The following is a 19,066-nucleotide window of genomic DNA, read 5'->3' as shown; positions in this document are numbered from 1 at the left end:
AAAAAGTAGATATCATAAAACCAAAGCCATAGTAACTAAAAGAGGCAGGAGACAACAAATAAAGTCAGGAAAGAGAAGAGAAACTAAGCATAAACTTTGGTGTAAGCTTTATAGTAAACCATGGCAGAAAGGGAAACCCAATGGGACATGTCATTATTTAGTGCACAGAGTATGTAATTTCATCCTAAGTGAGGACTTTTTTCATAGCCTTGGGCTCTAAGAAAAATTTACCGTAAGAATATTCATTTAATTTTTTTTCAAATCTAAAATTTCAGGCTTAAACTCCAATAGAAAAAAGAATTCTAATGAGATTTGGCAAGTAGGACAATCAAATTAGTTGAAGGAATCTGAGTTCTTTAAGCCAGATGTGAGAAGGAGGGGAAACATGATGTCCCATTGGAAGACTTAACTGCCATTATCAAGTAAGGGGTAGCATTTTTCCGTGATGTTTCTGAAAAAACCAATAAGAACACTTGGTAGAATGCCTCAAGGAGGCAAATTGAGTTTTAGCCAAAGACAAAAATTCCCCCAAACTCAATTAATCCAGCAATGTGGTGAACTAGCTAGGAGGTAGTGAGCTCCCTGCCCATGCCGACATCTGTCTAGATCAAGGCCATGTGGGGAGGCTCGTGGCAGTGTCAGGGAGTGTAAGATGACTCCTGCATCCCAGGCCGCTGTTGTATTTTCCAAGACCATGTAATATAGGAGCAGACTCTCCAAAGGTGAGATGAATTTTTCTCCCTTGAACACGGATTAAAACCCATATCCTATAGAGCTGCTCCCTTAGAAATCAAGGGGCAAGTTGGCTAGAGCAACCCAATCACTTTTTTATTTTTTATTTTATTTAATTTTTATTTATTTGCTTTTTAGGGCCATGCTGTGGCATACGGAGGTCCCCAGGCTAGGGGTCAAATCAGAGCTGCAGCTGCTGGCCTATACCACAGCCACAACAATGCCAGATCCGAGCCATGTCTGCAACCTACACCACAGCTCATGGCAATGCCAGATCCCCACCCACTGAGCAAGACCAGGGATCAGACCCGCATCCTCATGGATACTAGTTGAATTTGTTTCTGCTGCGCCACAATGGGCACTCCACTTTTTTAAGTTGTTGCATAAGATAAAGACTATTAGGAGATCATTTGGCCAAGCCACTGTCAGCAGATTTGGGAAAATATTTCCTTTTTCAGATGTATGTGACTGTATCACTTGCCACTAACCTCCTCTGTGTGTCCCATCTGCCGTCAAGATTAGCAAATGTGCATTCCTGGGGCTCCCATAGCCCCAACCCTGCTCCCCTTCATCCAGGCATTCATCCACTGGGGATCCATCATCTCCTTCCCCACTGGGGCTCCTTCAGGGCAGGCCTGTCTTTTGCTCAGCCTGTATAACCAGTGCCTCTGCAGTGCCTGGCCTATAGGAGCATGGGCTCTGGAGCCTGACAGCCTAGTTTGATTTCTGGCTTTATGATTTATTAGCTATAAGCTCTTTGCACGCGCGCACACACACACACACACACACACACAGAATTGTAGAGTATATTAAATGAGATAATACAAGTGAAGCTTTTGGAGTGGTGTTTGCTTAAGCTATTGTGTCCGAGGTTGGCAACCTATTTATCCCAATGGTCATATAGTAAATATTTGCAGCTCTTGGAGTCTCTGTTACAACTATTCAACTCTGCCATTGTAGCATGCAAGCACCCACAGATAATACATAAGTAATGGGCAGGGTAGTATTCCAATAAAACCTTATTTACATAAACAGGGAGTTGGTGAGATGTAGGCCATGGTCTGCCAATCCCCGTAGTTATAGAGGGCAGCATGTGAGATGATCAGATGGAAAATGTAAGCAGCCACAGAGGCTCCAGGGGAGAGACAAAAGGTTGTAGAATGGTGATTTTGACAGGAGTTCCCAGGGATTAAGAATTTAAGCTGGAGAGTCAAATAGATCTGGCTTTAGATCGGGTTTGGATGAGTAAGTATGCTCTCTGAACCTTGGTTCCAATGATATAAAAATGCAAAATGGCACGTACAAGCCATCTCAAATGACTGATGTGTGGATTAAAAGAGATGATGAGACATAGTGCCAAGCATTTAATAAGATGTCAGTAAGTATTAGCAACAAGGATGATGAAGACAAGGCGACTGTTGAACTGAACTAAGGGAAACTGAACCATGCCTCCTTTGCGCTGAGGATGGCCGCACGGAATGGCTCATTAGGTAGTGCATGGGCTTCCCATCCTGAGCGTGGCTGGCGCTCTGCCTTGAGCCTTCTATTTCACTGTCCACGAATGGGGCCAGCACTCTGGGCTTTCTCCCTGCAGAGGCAGCTATAATAAGAGCACAGTGGGAGAGCCCGCCTACCACCTACCTAGAAATATAATGCCAAGTCAGCACCGAAATCAACGGCTGCAATCCCCATGTGTGTCAGAAATGAGCCTTCACATTTCAGTCTTGCTCTCCTCATGTGGGGCCAAAAGATCAGTGAGGGAGGATATGAATTTTCGTCCTGGGCTGTGTAGAGCCACATGAAACCTAGAGTTTGGAGCAGGTCTTGGAAGCCCCTCCACTTTGAATTGCTGTTGTTTGCTGATAGTGAACTGGGGATGGAACTCTGCATATCCTGCTTTGTTCAGGGAAGATGTTGCTGTCGAGGTGAGGCTCATGGTGTTCCTGCCCACTCCTTGTTGATGCAGCCATAACTGCCTAATCAGTGGATCTCCCCTGTGTTCATACTGTACTTTTTATTTTTATTTTTTTTAACCTCAGAACTTTTTATTTCTTACTTTCTTTATCCCAGCTTTCCCGGAAAACGAGTTTGACTCCCGCAGCCTTAATTAGTGCTATCAGGCCTCTTTGCCCTAGTCATATTCTAAGACAATGAGATTTTCCCAGAATGTCCTATATTTTTGCCTCAAGACTAAACCCCACAAACTCTCTTTTTCTTCCTTCCTTCCTTCTCTCTTTTCCCTCTCCCAATACATTTTCATCAAACACCCACTCTTTGCCAAGCAGTGTGTTGGCCTTCAGGAGTACCATGACATTCTTAAGTCTAAAGGATGAGATACGCAAGTTACAGACAGTATGGTAAGAGGCAAGCTCTAAGAAGGTTAGGGTACTGTGAAATCTACCTTCTTGGCACTAGACCTGTTCCTATAGTGGGGAAATGCTTCCTGGTGGAGGGGACCCCGAGCTACACTTTTTAGAGTGAGACAGAGTAGGTGAAGAAGGAAGCAGCAGTCTCAAAGGTGTGCCCAGTCTAGACAGGGAAATGCATATTGTTCTTTCCACCTGAACTTGGTTATTTGATGGGGAAGGGACACATGGCAAATGCCAGCAGCAGATTGGCTGGCAGGAGGCAGGGCATTTTCTGGAGCTACTTTCAACATCTTACAACTTAGGTAAACTATACATTTATGAAGCAAACTCGAATGTCAAGTTTCTCCAGTTTGTCTGCAATTATGTCAAGAATGTCATCGCCTTTGTCCACCGCTACTAATTGGAAGCTTTAATTAACAGTTATACATGCCTTTGATGAAAAGGGGGATAAGGTAAGTTAATTATGACTTAATACATAGAGTTTTCTATCTTTCAATACATGAAGTCTGTTGAGAGAAAGCAACAAAAGTACTCTTGATGGTGAAAAAACTGAAAAATATTTCCTCTTATTACCAAGATGCATATAAAACTTGTTCTTGGATTTAATTTAAGTAAATTGATAAATAAAAAGAGTCAAATAGTTAGGAGTTCACCTAGCCTATGCCTAGCACTGCGGGTCATCCTGGGCTAAAACAGGTATACCCCGCAGTCATGATCCCGCCCATTCTGGAACTTAGCTGGGGAGAAAGGTCAATGTTAAGCAAATAAACACACAAATACCTATGTAATTAAAAGATGTGCTAACTGCTGTGAGAAAAGAAAAGGTCCTAGGAGAGAATAATACAGAAACCAAATTTACAACGTGGGCGATGGAAGTCCTTTCTGGGAGTTCGGTGACATCTGAGTTCAGGAGGCCTGGAGGGAGCTATCTAGGCGAGTGGAAGGGCATGGAAGGTGGGTATTTCAGGCAGAAGAATAGTGTGCACGTGGGCCCTGAGGCAAGAAGGTGCTTAGCCTGTATAATAGCTAAATAAAGGCTGCTGGAGCTAGAGCAAGAATCTGGCCAGGGCTGGCCCCTCGGAGATGAGAAGGAGCAATAATGCTGGTCCCAAAAGCCATGGGAAGTCTTTCGGTTGATTCTGAAAACAACAGGATGACTTTAAGAATTTTCAGCAGAGTGTGTGTGTGTGTCTGTGTGTCTGTGTGAGAGAGAGAGAGACAGAGAGAGACAGACAAACAGAAGGCACAGAGAGAGATGAGAGAGAGGGGAGAGAGAAAGAGATGAGCATATTTATATTTTAAAATGAATTTTCTGGTTGTCCTGAGAAAAAAAGGTTGTACAGGGAAAAACTAACTCAAAGTAGGACTTTCCAGAGACACTGGTGGGATTTTCTGGATCCCCTCAGCCATGGGCTGTGATGTGACCACCATGTTTGCTTACAGCTTTTGGTAGGAAAGGCACCCCCTTGTTCTATGAGGTGTCCAGTTTGTAAGAGCACATGGCTCTGGGGGCAGTGATGTCCTCTCCTTCCCTTGTGTTTAGGAAACAAGTGGTGTGCACCATGCCATCTAAGTCATTGCCCTTCAGAAGAGAAAGGCCACCCAGATGTGCAATCAATGGAATTGTTTGGTTCTCCAGCTCTCTATGCAAGATTACTGCAGGCACCACAGTACTAATGAGAATGCATCTTGACCTACAGGGATTATGCCATCCATCCGGACAAATACCACAGAAACACTAAAAAGACCAAGGAAAGTGCGGGGGAGTCATGCCCGGTTAGTCCAAGCATGTGAGCTCCCCCAATAAGGAGCCGATGAGCTGCCAAGAAGGCCTCTCACAGGAGTGAAGAGGAGTTATAATAACTAACACCATAGAATGCTTACTATGGACCAGGGACTCTTTGAAAGGCTGCGAATGCTATTTCATTTCATCCTCACAACTCTACAGGGAGCCTCATTTTAGGAAGCTGAAGCACAGAGAAGTTGAGTGACTTTGCTAAGCTCCCAGAGCAGTAAGAAGCACAAAGGGGTTTGAAGGCAGAGACTTATACTCTAGAACTCAGACTCTTAGCTTCTTCGTGATTAAGTTAGGTAGATCAGCAACTTAGAGGGCAAGGCCTTGACCTGGATTGAGAAAAACAGGAAGTACTGAGTCTCAACTGCTCTGTAGGCTGCATGCCACTGAGGTTCTTGGGGCCATTTGGGAACTAAGGTTCCCAGTGAAATGCTAAGTGTTTCATAAAGCGGAGAACCTTTCTCCCATTCGTGCATTGCTTCCTCAAATCCTACCTATGCATGTTTGATCTGCAGAAGCTGGGTGGGTCCTGGGTTACACCAGTGAGTTGAGATGTTCCCCCAGAGCTGGCAGGATGGTGAGCGCCTCATAAATAAAAGGGTTAATTTAAATGCAGTGTGAAAAACACCCACCATGTGGAAGTCACATGCTGTAGGAGTCCACAGGCGTGGCAGACATCCCTGGTAAGTTTTGGTGGTGGCCCGAGTGTGAGGTGGCCTGGATAAGGGCCTGTCTTCAGAGGAACAGACATTGAGTGTGAGCACGGAAGATGAGTGGGACTTAGCCAGGTGAGGGGTTGGAGGGCAGCAGCGAATGGGGCAAAAGAGGAGGGGAAATTGTTTCAGGAAGCACATGAAGACCTCCAAGCATGAAAATAAGAGAGAGGAGGTTTTCTGAGGGAACCAGAGTTTAGAATGCACTCAGGAAAAGTGTGAGAACAGAGCTGGTCTGGAGAAAGGTCAGGGGGGCTGGGTCATCTGCCAGGGAGTTTGAACCTTATGCCAAGGGAAACAGAAGCCTCGGTGGGGAGTCTTGGGTTACAGTGATGTGTTGTAGGGGTCTTTAGCAAGAGGCCTGATGTGCTGGCCGCCAGGAGGTGGTTTGGCTCTGAGGAAGGAAGGGCTTTTTTTGGTGTTTTTAGGGCAACACCCATGGCATATGGAAGTTCCCAGTCTAGGGGTAGAATTGGAGCTGCAGCTGCCACCTACGCCACAGCCACAGCAATGCCAGATCCTACCCAAGCCACATTTGTGACCTACACCACAGCTTATGGCAACACCAGATCCTTAAATCACGGAGTTGGGCCAGGGATCAAACCTGAATCCTCTTGGATACTAATTGGGTTCCTTACTGCTGAGCCACAATGGGAACTTGTTTTTTTTTGTCTTTTTTATTTTTTATTAAAGTGTAGTTGACCTACAGTGTTGTGCCAGTTTATGCTGTACAGCAAAGTGACCCAGTCATACATATATATACATTCCTTTTCTTATATTGTCTACAATCACAATCCATCCCAGGAGATTGGATAAGTTTTCCGTACTATACAGTAGGACCTCATTGCTTATCCATCCTAAACGTAATAGTTTGTAGCTATTAACCCCAAACTCCCCATCCATCCCATTCCCTCCCCCTTCCCCCTTGGCAACCACAAGTCTGTTTCTGTTTTGTAGATAAATTCATTTGTGCCATATTTTAAATTCCTCATATAAGTGATATCATATGGTATTTGTCTTTCTCTTTCTGACTTTCTTCACTTAGTATGAGAATCTCTAGTTGTATCCATGTTGCTGCAAATGACATTATTCCATTCATTTTTATGGTTGAGTAGTATTCCAGTGTGTATATGCATTGCATCGTCCTGTTTCCCTTTGAGTCTTGATAGAAGTTGTTCCTTCTTTCTGCACTGGTTTTGCCAAGTACCTGAGGCCTATTTTATTTTTTTAAAGAATTACTTGCTCCTCTATATCATTTGCCTGTCTCAGGGATTTCTACCAGTGCATACAAATACACCACTAAGGTCTCATTTCTGGGCTTCTCCTTAGTGGGATCCGTGTGGGAGGGATGCAGATAGCAGGAGGAGAGCCTATAGGAGGGGCAGGGGAGGGGCTGTCAGGGATCATGGGCCTTTAGGCTGCTGGCCACCTCAGGAGTCCCCTTGACTCATCCTTTCTCAGTCACATGGGGGCCTCCCAACTGATCCCTCCCCCTTGTGAGGGCTCCTCAGTCAATTAAGAAGGCTCCCTGTTATTTAAATGGACAGCGACAGTCTGCTACAGACACTGTGGGTGGCCACAGCTCACCAAGCATTAATTGTATTAGCCACGTCGGAATTTCCATCCGTAACACTTTAGAGAGCTAATTTGTGGGTTTATTAACCCCCAAATCACTCCTAACAAAGATACATCTCCTTGTAGGAATGCCTGCACAGAGGACCAGGGGGATTTTTCAGATCGCACCCCAACCAAAGCAGCTGAGTGTTAGGGAAAGAACCAGCCTCTGGAACCAGAGACACACAGGTTTGAATCCCTGCTCTTCCGTTTTCCAGCTGTGTGACGCTGAGCAAGTGATTCAACCTCTCTCAGCCTTGGTTACTCATTGTCAAGATGGAGATACTAGTCATAACCCTCCAGCTAGGCTGTGGTCAGAATTTAGTGAGGTCCTGCAGAGTGTGCAGTAGATGCAAGGAGCCATTATTAATATTATCATTATTTTCTATAGTGGGTTTAGGAAGGACTACAGATTCAAATGCCTTCAGGGTAAGTGATGAAGCAGACCAAGGGAAACATTAGCAGAGAGAAAAGCGACACCCAGGGCTCAGCATCAGCCTTCGTTGTCAAATGATGTCCAGGTCCCGTATTATTAGACCCTAAGATTTTTTCAGAAGAAGCCAGAATTGAGTGTTAAATATTCCAATTCTTAATTTTTGGTAACTGATTTAAATTTTTTTTAACAATTTGAGGGGCAAGTCAAACACATCTGAAAGCTGCCCCCTTTGCAATATCCTTTCTGGAGAAATTGGTTTGAGGCTGAGTCCTAAGTATAAGTAGCTCCAGGCTGCCAAGCACAAAGTATGTTAGGAGCTGACTCTGTCAGTGGCGGGTTGGAAGTAGTGAAATGCCCCACTCCTTCCAGGGTAGTATGACCACCTCCTCAGGCCCTGTGTCTGGGCTTGTGTGATGTCCAGAGTCAAACTGAAGCAATGAGGTATGGACCAGGATTGGACAAATGCGCTGCATCATGTGATGGGCAGAGGGTCCCTGGGAAGCAGCCAGCAAAATGGGGGCGTCTGCACCTGGGAGTTCCAAGTCACTCACGTGTGCCATGCCCACCTATGCTGTGACTTGGCTCTTCTGTCCTTTTCAGACTTGAAGAAAGTGAGAACACTTTTGGGTATCTATAGCAGCCAGGAAAGGTTTACTTTCTGATGAGAGGATATTTGAACATTCATCTGCAGAGTCAAATCATTTCCCTTGAACCTGACTATATCTGAAATGCCTTCAGCAAGCTTCTATTCCATTTTACTCATAAACATTTTCTCTTCTGCTGGGTTTAAGATCTCAGTAGGCATTGGGTCTTTAGAATTAGATGGGGTGCTAATTGCCAATGAATATGAAGACATCTTTCTCACTCTAAGAATTGTTAAGCAAGTTTGACCTTCTTTTCCTTAATTGATGCCTTCCTTCATTCATTGAATAAATACTGAGTGTGTACTACACACCAGGCATTGTGGAAGGGCCCTTGAATAGTCGGAAATTTCTGAGATCAAATACAGGCTTTGCTTCCTGCTAAGAGAGCCTCAGTTTCCTCATATGTAAAATGGGAAGGATTGTAGTGCTAACTCATATGACAGGCAAAGGATCACACAAGGCAGTGTGTACTCATGGCATGCATTCAGTAAATATTAGCCACCAAATGACCATTCATCTCAATTATAACCACCACCTTTGGGGTTGCTGCTGTTATCCTCACTTCTAACAGAAGAGGAAACTGAGTTTCAATGTGATGAATTAACTTGTCTAAGATCACATATGGCAAATTTTTGAGCTGGGATCAGTCACCAAAACTCTTTGTTTTTCTGCCAGATCAGCCTTTCAGAGGCAAACCATTCCTGGCCTCCTTGCTTTTACATCTGGAAAAAATTAGGAGCAGTCCTAAATTTAAGCTCTGTGAAGACTATAGGATATTAGAAACTGAGGATGAAAGATTTCCAGCCAACTCTCTCCTGCTAGAAGTGTGTGAAAAGGCAGTGCTCAGGTTGGAGGGAATGCTGGTTAGAGAGAAATACTATCATTCAGTAGATATTTATTGAATCTTTCTCTGAGTTGGGCACCAGCCTCATCACTGAGAACACAGCAGTGAACAAAGTTGCTTCCTTCAGGACTCTCTTTCGTCTGCTACAACCCAAGATGTGAAGATCTGCAAATGTAAATGTAAGGTTTTAGAAACCCCAATCAAAATGAAGCAAAAGATGTGGCTGGAAATGTTTTAGGGACCTACATTGATGGCATGTGTGTTTTAGGGACCCACATTGAAGCATTTTGGTTACTAGTGAAACCATGTTCTGCTTATTGACAGGCACCTTGATTTTGCATTTGCTTTACATCCATTCCTAAGGATACTGAGGATAAATCAAGGTGTCCAGGTCATATCAAAGAGCATGATTGTAGGAGAAGAGCCTGCTTTCATCTAGAGGCCATAACAATGCGTTTCCTGGAGGGAGATTCTTTTGGCCAACAAAGCATTTTCGGAAGGGAAGATTCTCCTGGCCATTCTGCGTCTCTATTTACTTCCTGTTTGGACCAAGTGCCTAATAATTGAGCTTGTGCAGAGAAGGAGTTAGAGTCTGTGGCTTGTTTGCTTGAAACATTTTAGAAAGTCAAAGTAGTTAATGATAATGGTAACTACCACTTAGCGAATGAAGACTATTTGCCAGACGTTATAGTAAATACTTTGCATGCATTATCTAATTTAATCCTCACAAACAACCCAATACAGTTGAAAATGCAATTATCTCTTTTACATGTGAGGAAATTAAGGATCAAAAAGGTCAAATCCTTGCTCAAGGTCACACAGCTGGAAGATGGCAGACAGGGAAATGAACCAGGTCTGACTGTCCTTAGACCAGTGGTTCTCCTCCAGGGGCAATTTGACCCCCAGGTAACATTTTTGCAAGTCTGGAGACATCTTTGGTTTTTGCAGCTGAGAGGGGATGACTCCTTGCAACTGCTGAGTAGAGATCAGGAATTTTCTAAACAGCCTACAATATGTAGGACAGCCTCCTTCAATGAAGACTTGTCTGGCCCCAAATGCCAATAGAGCTGAAGTTGAAAAAGTCTACTCTAGATCCCCAGTGTGTACTATTGCTCCATCGCCATCAGTAAACATCGTTTGTGCAACTTCTTGCTGAAGCATCTTGCATTTTATAAAATATTCCAAATCTTTGATGAAATGTTGTGCTTACCTCCTTGCTTGATCTAAGAACCTGTGATGGAACAATTTAGATAAAGCCATTCCCAGGTAAAGCTTTAAATGAACAATAGAATAAGAGAAACCCCAGTGGGTATGCAGCCCCATTTTAGCTAAGGTTCAAGTGCACTACCACCAGAGAGGAACTCATTAGAGTCTTATAGGCTGCAGGACAGATGTTAATAGCTTCACCTTTAATTTAAGCTGGACTTAATTTTTATAGCTGGCCCTTTAGTAGCAACTAGATTTATTAAGGCCTTTTTAACAGCTGAAGAAAATCAATAAAGTACATAAGCACATGTGATTCTTGTGCTATTTGTAAATATATTTCTGATTCCTCATGTACATATAGGCAAATTCATATAAGCTTTAAGAATGTGATTCCTTCTGCTCCATGTTTTGAAATTGACTCTCTATCAGACCATTTGGTCTTCTCAATGTGGTCTTCAAAATTATGAGATGTGATAAGGTTGGAATGAATAGAGAAAGGAGCACAAATAAATTCCCACCTGCTAGGGGAAAAAAAAATCCTCAAAGTATGGGGGTCCTGGATTATAAAGACGAGTAGCTTATTGAAAAATGGAATTATGATTGGGGTAGAACTACACATACCAGATGGACCTAACAGGCATAGAGAGACACATCCCATTCAATAGCAGCTGAATACATATTCTTTTCAAGTGCACATGGAACATTCTCCAGGACAGATCCTATGCTAAGCCACACAACAAGCCTTATTAAGTTTAAGCTTGAACTCATATGAAGTGTCCTTTCCAGCCACAGTGATATGAAACTAGAAATCAACCTCAAGAAGAAAACTGGAAAGTTCACAAATATGTGGGGATTAAACAACATGCTTCTGAACAACTGATTGGTCAAAGAAAAAATCAAAAGGTAGCTTGAGACATATGAAAATGGAAACATCACATACCAAAACTTGAGGGATTTTTTTGTTTTTGTTTTTGTTTTCTACTCTCAATGCGTTTTATTAAGTCAGTATAGAAGACTGGTTAAGAGCCCAGATTTAGGAGTAAGACATCTCTGAGATTATATCCTGCCTCCATTGATTATCAACTGTGTGACTGTGGGCAAGTTACTAAACCTCTCTGAGACTAGTCTTATCATCTAGAAAATAATGATAATAATAAAATTCTTCAAACTACTGTATGGAATAATAAATGAGATGAGTAAGTACCACCAAACGTAACGTCTCATCCAGTGCTCACTGGAATGAAGCAAAAGCAGTTCTAAAAGGGAAATTTATAGCAATAAATGCCTACATTAAGACAAAAGAAAAGTCTCTAATAAACAACTTAACTTTATACCTCAGGGGATTAGAGGAAGAACAAACTAAGCCCAGTGTTAGAAGGAAGGAAATAACAAAGATCAGAGCAGAAATGAATGAAGCAGAGACTAAAAAGACAATAGAAAAGATCAATAGATTGATGAAAAGAGCTGTTTTTTTTTTTTTAAATTAACTTACCAAGAAAAATAGAGGAAGAGGGCACAAACAAATGAAACTGTAAATTAGGAGACATTACAACTGAAGCCACAGAAATACAAAGTATTATAAAAGACTGCTATAAACAGTTATATGCCCACAAATTGGACAACCTAAAATAAATGCATAAATTCCTGGAAACATACAACCTGCCAAAGTGAATCATGAGGAAATGAAAAATCTGAATAGACTAATTACTAGTAAGGAGATTGACTCAGTAATAAAAAACCTCCCAACAAAGAAAATTCCAGGACCAGATGGCTTCACAGGTAAATTCTACCAAACATTTAAAGAAAAACTAATGCCAATTCTTCTCAAAGTCTTCGAAAAAATAGAAGAGGAGGGAACACTTCCAAACTCACATTTTCCAAGGCAAGCACTGCACTGATACCAAAGCCTGACAAGGACACTACAAGGAAAAAACAAACAAAAAAAAAACCCATCAGCCAATATCCACAATGAACACAGATGCAAAATCCTCGACAAAACATCAGCAAACTGAATTCAACATCCACAAATGAATTGATGTGATAAATCACATTAACAAAATAAAGGATAAAATTATATGATAATCTCAATAGATGCCAAAAAAGCACTTGACAAAATTCAGCATCCTTTCATGATTAAAAATGCTCAACAAACTGAGTGTGGAGGGAATGTATTCATCATAATAAAGACCCTTTATGACAAGCCCACGGCTGTCATCATGCTCAACAGTGACACAGTGACCGCTTTTCCTCTAATATGAGGAACAAGGATACCCTCTCTCACTACTTTTACTTAACATGGTAATGGAAGTCCTAGCCAGATCATTAAGGCAAGATAAAGAATTAAAAGGCACTCAAATCAAAAAGAAAGAAGTATAATTGCCTCTAATTGCAGATGGCATGGCATTATATGTGGGAAACCCTAAAGACTCCACCAAAAAACTTGTTAGAACTAATTTAAAAATTGGTAAATTTGGTAAAGTTTCAGGTTTACCAAATCAATATATAAAAATCACTTGCATTTCTCTATACCAACAAACTCTCAGAAAGAGCAATCAAGAAAACAATCCTATTTACAGTAGCACTGAAAAGAAAAGAAAATGCTTTAACCAGAGAAGTAAATGGTCTGTACACTGAAAACTGTAAGATGTTGATGAAAGTAATTGAAGAGGACACAGATAAATAGAAATATGTTTTGTGGTCATGAATTGGAAGAATTAATATTGTACATACTCCTCAAAGCAATCTATAGATCCATTGCAATCCCTATTAAAATTCCAGTGGCATTTTTTGCAGAGATAGAAGAAACAGTTCTAAAATTTGTATAAAACCACACAATGTCCCCGAAGAGCTAAAGCAATTTTGATAAAGAATAACAGAGCAGAAGGCATCACAATATCTGATTTCAAAGTATATTCTAAGGCTAGAGTAATCAAAACAGTATTGGCGTACAAACAGATACTTCGGTCAATAGAAGAGAATGGAGAGCCCAAGAGTAAACCCATGCATATATGTTCAATTAATTTACGACAGAGAACCTAAGAATATACAATAGGGAAAGGATAGTCCCTTCAATAAATTGTATTGGGGAAATTGGGTAGCCACACGCAAAAGAATCAAATTGACCCCTATCTTACACAAGGCACAAATGTCAATTCAAAACAGATTAAAGACTTGAACGTAAGACCCGAAACCATGAAATTCCTAGGAGAAAACATAAGGGATAAGCTCCTGGACATTGATCTTGGTAGTGATTTTTTGGATTTGAAAAAAAAAATCCAAAAGCCAAGGCAACAAAAGCAAAAATAACAAGTGAGACTACATCAAACTAAAATATTTCTGCACAGCAAAGAAAACCATCAACAAAATGAAATGGGAGAGCATATTTGCAAACCACATCTCTGATAATGATTAATATCCAAAGTACAAACAGAACTCATAAACTCAATATCAAAACAACAAATAATCCAATTAAAAAATAGGCAGAGGACCTGAATAGGTATTTTTCCAAAGAATGAATGCAGATGACCAACAGGCATGTGAAAAGGTGCTTATCACCATTAATATCAGGGAAATGCAAATCAAAACCAAATGAGATCTCACTCACACTTGTTAGAATGCCTACCATCAAAAAGACAAGAACTAGCAAATGTTGGTGAGGATGTGGAGAAAAGGGAATCTTCATGCACTGTTGGTGGGAGTGCAAACTGATACATTCAGTATGGAAAATAGTATGGAGGTTCCTAAGAAATTAAAGATAGAACTACCATAAGATCCAGAAATACCAGTTTGGGTGTACATCCAAATTAAATGAAGTCATTATCTCGGAGAGGTGCCTGTAGTCCTGTGTTCACAGCTGCATTATTCACAAGAGCTAAGGTATGGACATAACCTGTGTCTGCTGATAGGTGACTGGGTAAAGAAAATGTGGTGTATCTATACAATGAAATACTATTCAGCCTGCAAAGGAAAAAAATACCATCACTTACAACAATGTGAATGAATCTGGAGGGCATTTTATAAATATGTATTATATCAAATCTGCTCTCCAAACCCAAACATCTACTCTGTTCTACACTGTGAGTCCTCAGTAAAAATGTAGGCTTTGATTCTACCCCAAAGTCAATGAATAGGATACACTGCATGATCAGTATCCTATTTACAGGGATTATTCTCACCAAGAATAAGTGAAATAAGACACAAAGAAAGATAAATACTGCCTGTTATTATGTATATGTGAAATCTAAAAATTTGAATTCATAAAAACAAAGAGTAGAAAAGTGTTTGCTAGCAGGTGGGAGAAATAGGGAGAGGTTAGTAAAGAGGGTGCAAACATTCAGGTATATGATGAATAAGGTCTGAGGATCTAATATACAACATGGTAACTACAGTTGATAACATCATATTATAATTGTGGTTTGCTAAAAGGGTAGAGCTTAAGTGTTTCCCTACCCCCTCCCAAAAAAAGGAAAGAAAGAAAAAAAAGGCAGATATGTTAGATGATGGATGTGTTAATTAACTTGATAGGGAGAATCCTTTCATGATATATACACAGGCCAAATCATCACCTTGGGCACTTTAAATACGTTACAATTTCATTTGCCAATTATCCCTCAGTGAAGATGGAAAAAAGAGATTGAATCATGACCACCGTTATAAAAACTAAGGCTACAGTGAACTGTTTGCAGTTGATCTCTCATTTTACAGGTTTCAATACATTTTGACATCTATTATTGCATTTCACAGCAAAAACAACCCTGAGGCATTACCCCCATTCTATAGATGAGAAAACAGGTTCAGAAAAACTGGGAAGCTTGTACAAGGTCACAGAACCCTGCTCTGGCGAAGAGAGCCACTGTATGGTGCTATTTCTGTCATAATCGCCAGTCCCTACACTGACCAGGAGCCAGGCTGAGCCAGTCAGCTTGCCTTCAGTGGCTGTTGCTGATGTGATGACTGGATAGTTTGCTTACCTTTGCTATGTCTACATTTTCAAATCCTTCCTTCTTTATCAATCAAGGGCTCAGACTTAATGTGCTGTCTAATACCACATGAAACTATTTAAATTTAAATTAATTAAAATTAGATAAAATCAGAAATTCAGTTTCGTGGTCACACTAGCCCCATTGCCAGTGCTAAAAGCCACACGTTGCAGTGGGCTACCATATTGGATGGGGTAGAACATTTCCCTCTGTTGACCTACACTGGCTCAGAGCGGTTAAAGAAATAAAACCTGTGGGATACAGAGAATTTAAGAAAAGTGTTATTTAGTTTGTGATGCACTTTTTAATAGGTCTAAGTTCCTGCTTTTTAAGGAAGAAGCTTTAACTGTTTGTTATGAACCCACTCTCAGGCATCAGGCAGGGGACATTTTCCTTGTGCTAATCTTTATGACAGTCCTGTAAACTGGGTATTATTAACCCCATTTTATGGATGAATAAACTGAGCTTTAGTGACTTCACAACATAAGCCTTTTCTAATTAACAACATAAGGGTTCAAATTCAAATCTGCTCTCCAACCCCAAACATCTCCTCTGTTCTACACTGTGAGTCCTCAGTAAAAATACAGGCTTTGATCCCACCCCAAAGTCAATGAATAAGATACACCACATGTCCATCACTTTGCAGGGATTATTCTCATCAAGGTTTGGTGCATTGGGAAGGATAAAAACAATAGCGGAATCTTACAATACATATTTTATGTTCAATATCACCTAACCCTTTCCTTGGGCTAATTATCTACTCTTTTTATTTCCTATCACACAATCGCCCCTTGCTCAGCTTGAGTTACAAACCTGTCCATTTGCAAGAAAAGAGGAGTGTCTCCATACAGGCGTATAATCAGTAGAAGGAGCCATCTGAGAGAAGCAGGGTATTTTTTTAAGAGAGTTGCTGCATGGAATCTGTGAAGAAAACATCTTTTGAGCCCTGAAATTATGCAGGCAAGGTCACTACAAAGTCATTTAAAATTGCATCTCGAGACAGTTTGATGGCCAAGTACCTACTCCTCACCGTTGATTTATTGCTTACTCTTTTAACTTTTTAAAAAAGATCAGCAGATTGATTGCACTGCATATAGTTGAAGACAAGCTTACTTTTTCTTAGGCCTGCTTCCTAAAACACCACTGACCTGTTTTCAGCATCATTCCCCTCTGCGCCAGGGAGCTTCCCTGAGGTTCATAGCCTAAGTGTTTAGCCCTGAGTGAAAACAGTGTGTCACAATCACAGCCCATGACCCAGAAGAGGGCATGGGAACCAAGTTCCCAGAATGCACCATTGTACCTCCAGCTACAAGACTAAGGGGAGCTGAGAGGTGATTTCAAGTGAGAGCTAGGAATTTGGTCTGATGACCATGACCTTTTCAGGTCCCAGCTTTCCAGAGAACATGGCAGGCGTCCCTCTGTCTCTGATCTCTCTGGACCTAGGACCTCCCAGTGCACTTACTTTGTTTATCATCCAGAGCAGGTCTGGGCACTGTGTTGGACAAGCACAATCTGAGTTCTTTGTGTATTTGGGGCGTGTGTTATCTGGAAGTGAGAGTGACAAGCAAAACCCTCTAGTCCCTCCAAGGCCCCCTCAGAAAGTATTTCTACCCTTGTTAGTGCTCATGGGCAGCTTGCAGGCAGCTGTGGTTCTGGCTGCTAATATCTCAGTGAATTCACTTCTTTTACGGGTTTATTCCTTCATTAGTGTTTTTATTTCATTTTATTTTACACTGATAAAATGGCCCCTCTTCAGTTAATTTATATAACAGGTCATGTATGTGCTATGCTCAGAAGCAGAGAATTAGAAAAGAAAGATTATTATTAATTTAAGAGTTGTATGCCTTTCTCAGATCCTTATTAAGCTTTGTTGCATTCTGTGCACATACAGATCTTGTACGAGCTGCTGTTTATCAGAGAACCCTCTCTTCACTTCTCTTTTCATGTTGCTCACAAGCCATCAGGGCCATGGAGCTTTGAGAACCAAGAGCTGTTCCCACTCCACTTAGCTGTCCATGAAATTGCCCTCCATGTCCAGACTAAGGGATATTTAATATGGTCAGTGACATTTTTCCAAGTCTGTTTATTACCTGCTGGTGAGAGTTCCTCTGAGACAATTTGAGATAAAACTTTAGGAGTAATTATGCTTTATGAGGACATAATGTCCTTCAGGCTTAATTTCACACAGTGTTAAATCAGTGCTCAGATTCAATACTTCCCTGTCTGTGTTCAAGTTAAAGGGCACAATGTGAAACGTTCCCACAATTAGCCAAGAAGTTGCTGCCACACAAATGGCAAAAACCAGCGTCACACCCTTTGCCTAGAGGCAAAACCAACAGAAGACAGGAGGTGTTTTGGGTCACCAACTCCCATCCACAAGCACCCTGGGAAGCCCAGACACCAGGAAAGGAAACAGAGAGGGCTGTGTATTCGGGATCAGCTGTTGGGGAAAATAATGCCCCATTGTCTTTACTTTCAAGGTGCAACAGGGTTATTAAGCATCTTTTTGCTTTCATGCTGTTTGCTGGGTCAGAATTGGTGTCTTCTCCAGCAGGGTATTGTCATCCAAGATCTCTGAGATCAGAGGGCCTGGCCAACCAGGTACCCATGGGAGCCAGGCTGAGGAGAAAACAAGCCAAAAAAACCCCCCTCGTTGCTCTTTTAGAAAATAGTATCTACTGAAAAAAGCCTGGAAGATATGAGGGATCCTGGGTATGAGAAGAGTGATCATGTTTTCCTTTGCTTCCGTGTCTTTTGTTTCAGCTGTTGGCCAGGCCATTCATTATTTTCAGTTAGAAAATATATTGGTTTCCTCGGCTGAAGGGTGGCGCTTTATTTGCATGTGCTTTCTTAGTGTGATCTGTTGGCTTTCAAGAGTGTTGCTCTGTTTGGAAAGGGTCTTAAATAGTCTTAGCCCCGTACCAGTGGAGCTTTTATTGTGCGATTAGTATGTGTGTGCATTTGTGTTCTATTGTGTGATAAGTATGTGTGTGCATGTGTGTTTTTTAATGATGTTTTCCAGACATCAACTTTCTCCTCTACCTTTATAACTATGTACTATAATACATAACTATCTCTGTCTACTTACGTTCTTTATGTGCCACTGTGTGTAGTGGAGTGTGGAAGAGTGTATGTGTGTGTGTACCTTCACTCACATTGCATTACACCCATAATGCATGAAGGTGTTAGGAAAATGGAGTGGTCCAGCATAGTGCCCAATGCTACTAAGTTTTTCGTAAAGAAAGGAAGACAGCAGCAGCAGCAGCAGCAATCTAACCATAGTCTTGAGATATTTTTACAGGAGGTAATTCCTTTTTTTTTTCTTTCAATCAACTCATTTGAATAGATTACTTAATTAGCATTTATTGTTTGTAAAATTCCTTGTCCAGAAGTAACATTTTAGGGCCTGCAGTTTTGAAGAAAGACAATTTAATGGGTGATCATCTTGTATAGAATTTTCAAATTGATTTCTCGGTAGTAAATTGTTCCTCAATTGTAGTGCCTCCTCAACTCTCATTAGACACCAAGGCTTCTCTCTGAATACATTCATAACCATTAAAATGTTGTCTCTAGTTTCCTGTCATTTGAAACAGGTCATAACTTCAGGCACAAACATTTAAAGAACAGCTCTCCTTTATTTCATGAGTGTACTGGGAGTCGGAGTGTGCTGCTGAGGTTTATAGAGCTCTGCAGTGCCTGATGGAAACTATTTGGCTGTACCCATCCCAAGAGGA

General features: G+C 41.3%; 2 protein-coding genes across 10 annotated transcripts in view; one reads left to right on the top strand and one right to left on the bottom strand.

Annotated features, from left to right (window-relative positions):
• The window catches only part of DOCK2 (dedicator of cytokinesis 2), a 425,062-nt gene that overhangs the window by 244,695 nt on the left and 161,301 nt on the right, over positions 1-19,066 (top strand). The window lies entirely within an intron of this gene.
• The window catches only part of INSYN2B (inhibitory synaptic factor family member 2B), a 116,063-nt gene that overhangs the window by 34,085 nt on the left and 62,912 nt on the right, over positions 1-19,066 (bottom strand). The window contains exon 2 of one of the 3 annotated variants that reach the window (XM_085001802.1): positions 12,226-12,272. The exons of the other annotated variants lie outside the window; for them this stretch is intronic. The gene's annotated coding sequence lies outside the window, so the exon portion shown is untranslated. The remainder of the gene's footprint in view (positions 1-12,225; positions 12,273-19,066) is intronic. 3 annotated transcript variants of the gene reach the window in all.

This window comes from Sus scrofa, chromosome 16 (assembly GCF_054392235.1).
Source record: "Sus scrofa isolate SSC_HxYL_T2T_F1_AM1 chromosome 16, Sscrofa_HxYL_maternal_Yorkshire_Landrace_v2.0, whole genome shotgun sequence".
In the NCBI taxonomy this organism is placed as follows: domain Eukaryota; kingdom Metazoa; phylum Chordata; class Mammalia; order Artiodactyla; family Suidae; genus Sus; species Sus scrofa.
The sequence above is the reverse complement of the archived record's forward strand: the minus strand, read 5'-3'. Positions and strand labels throughout refer to the sequence as shown.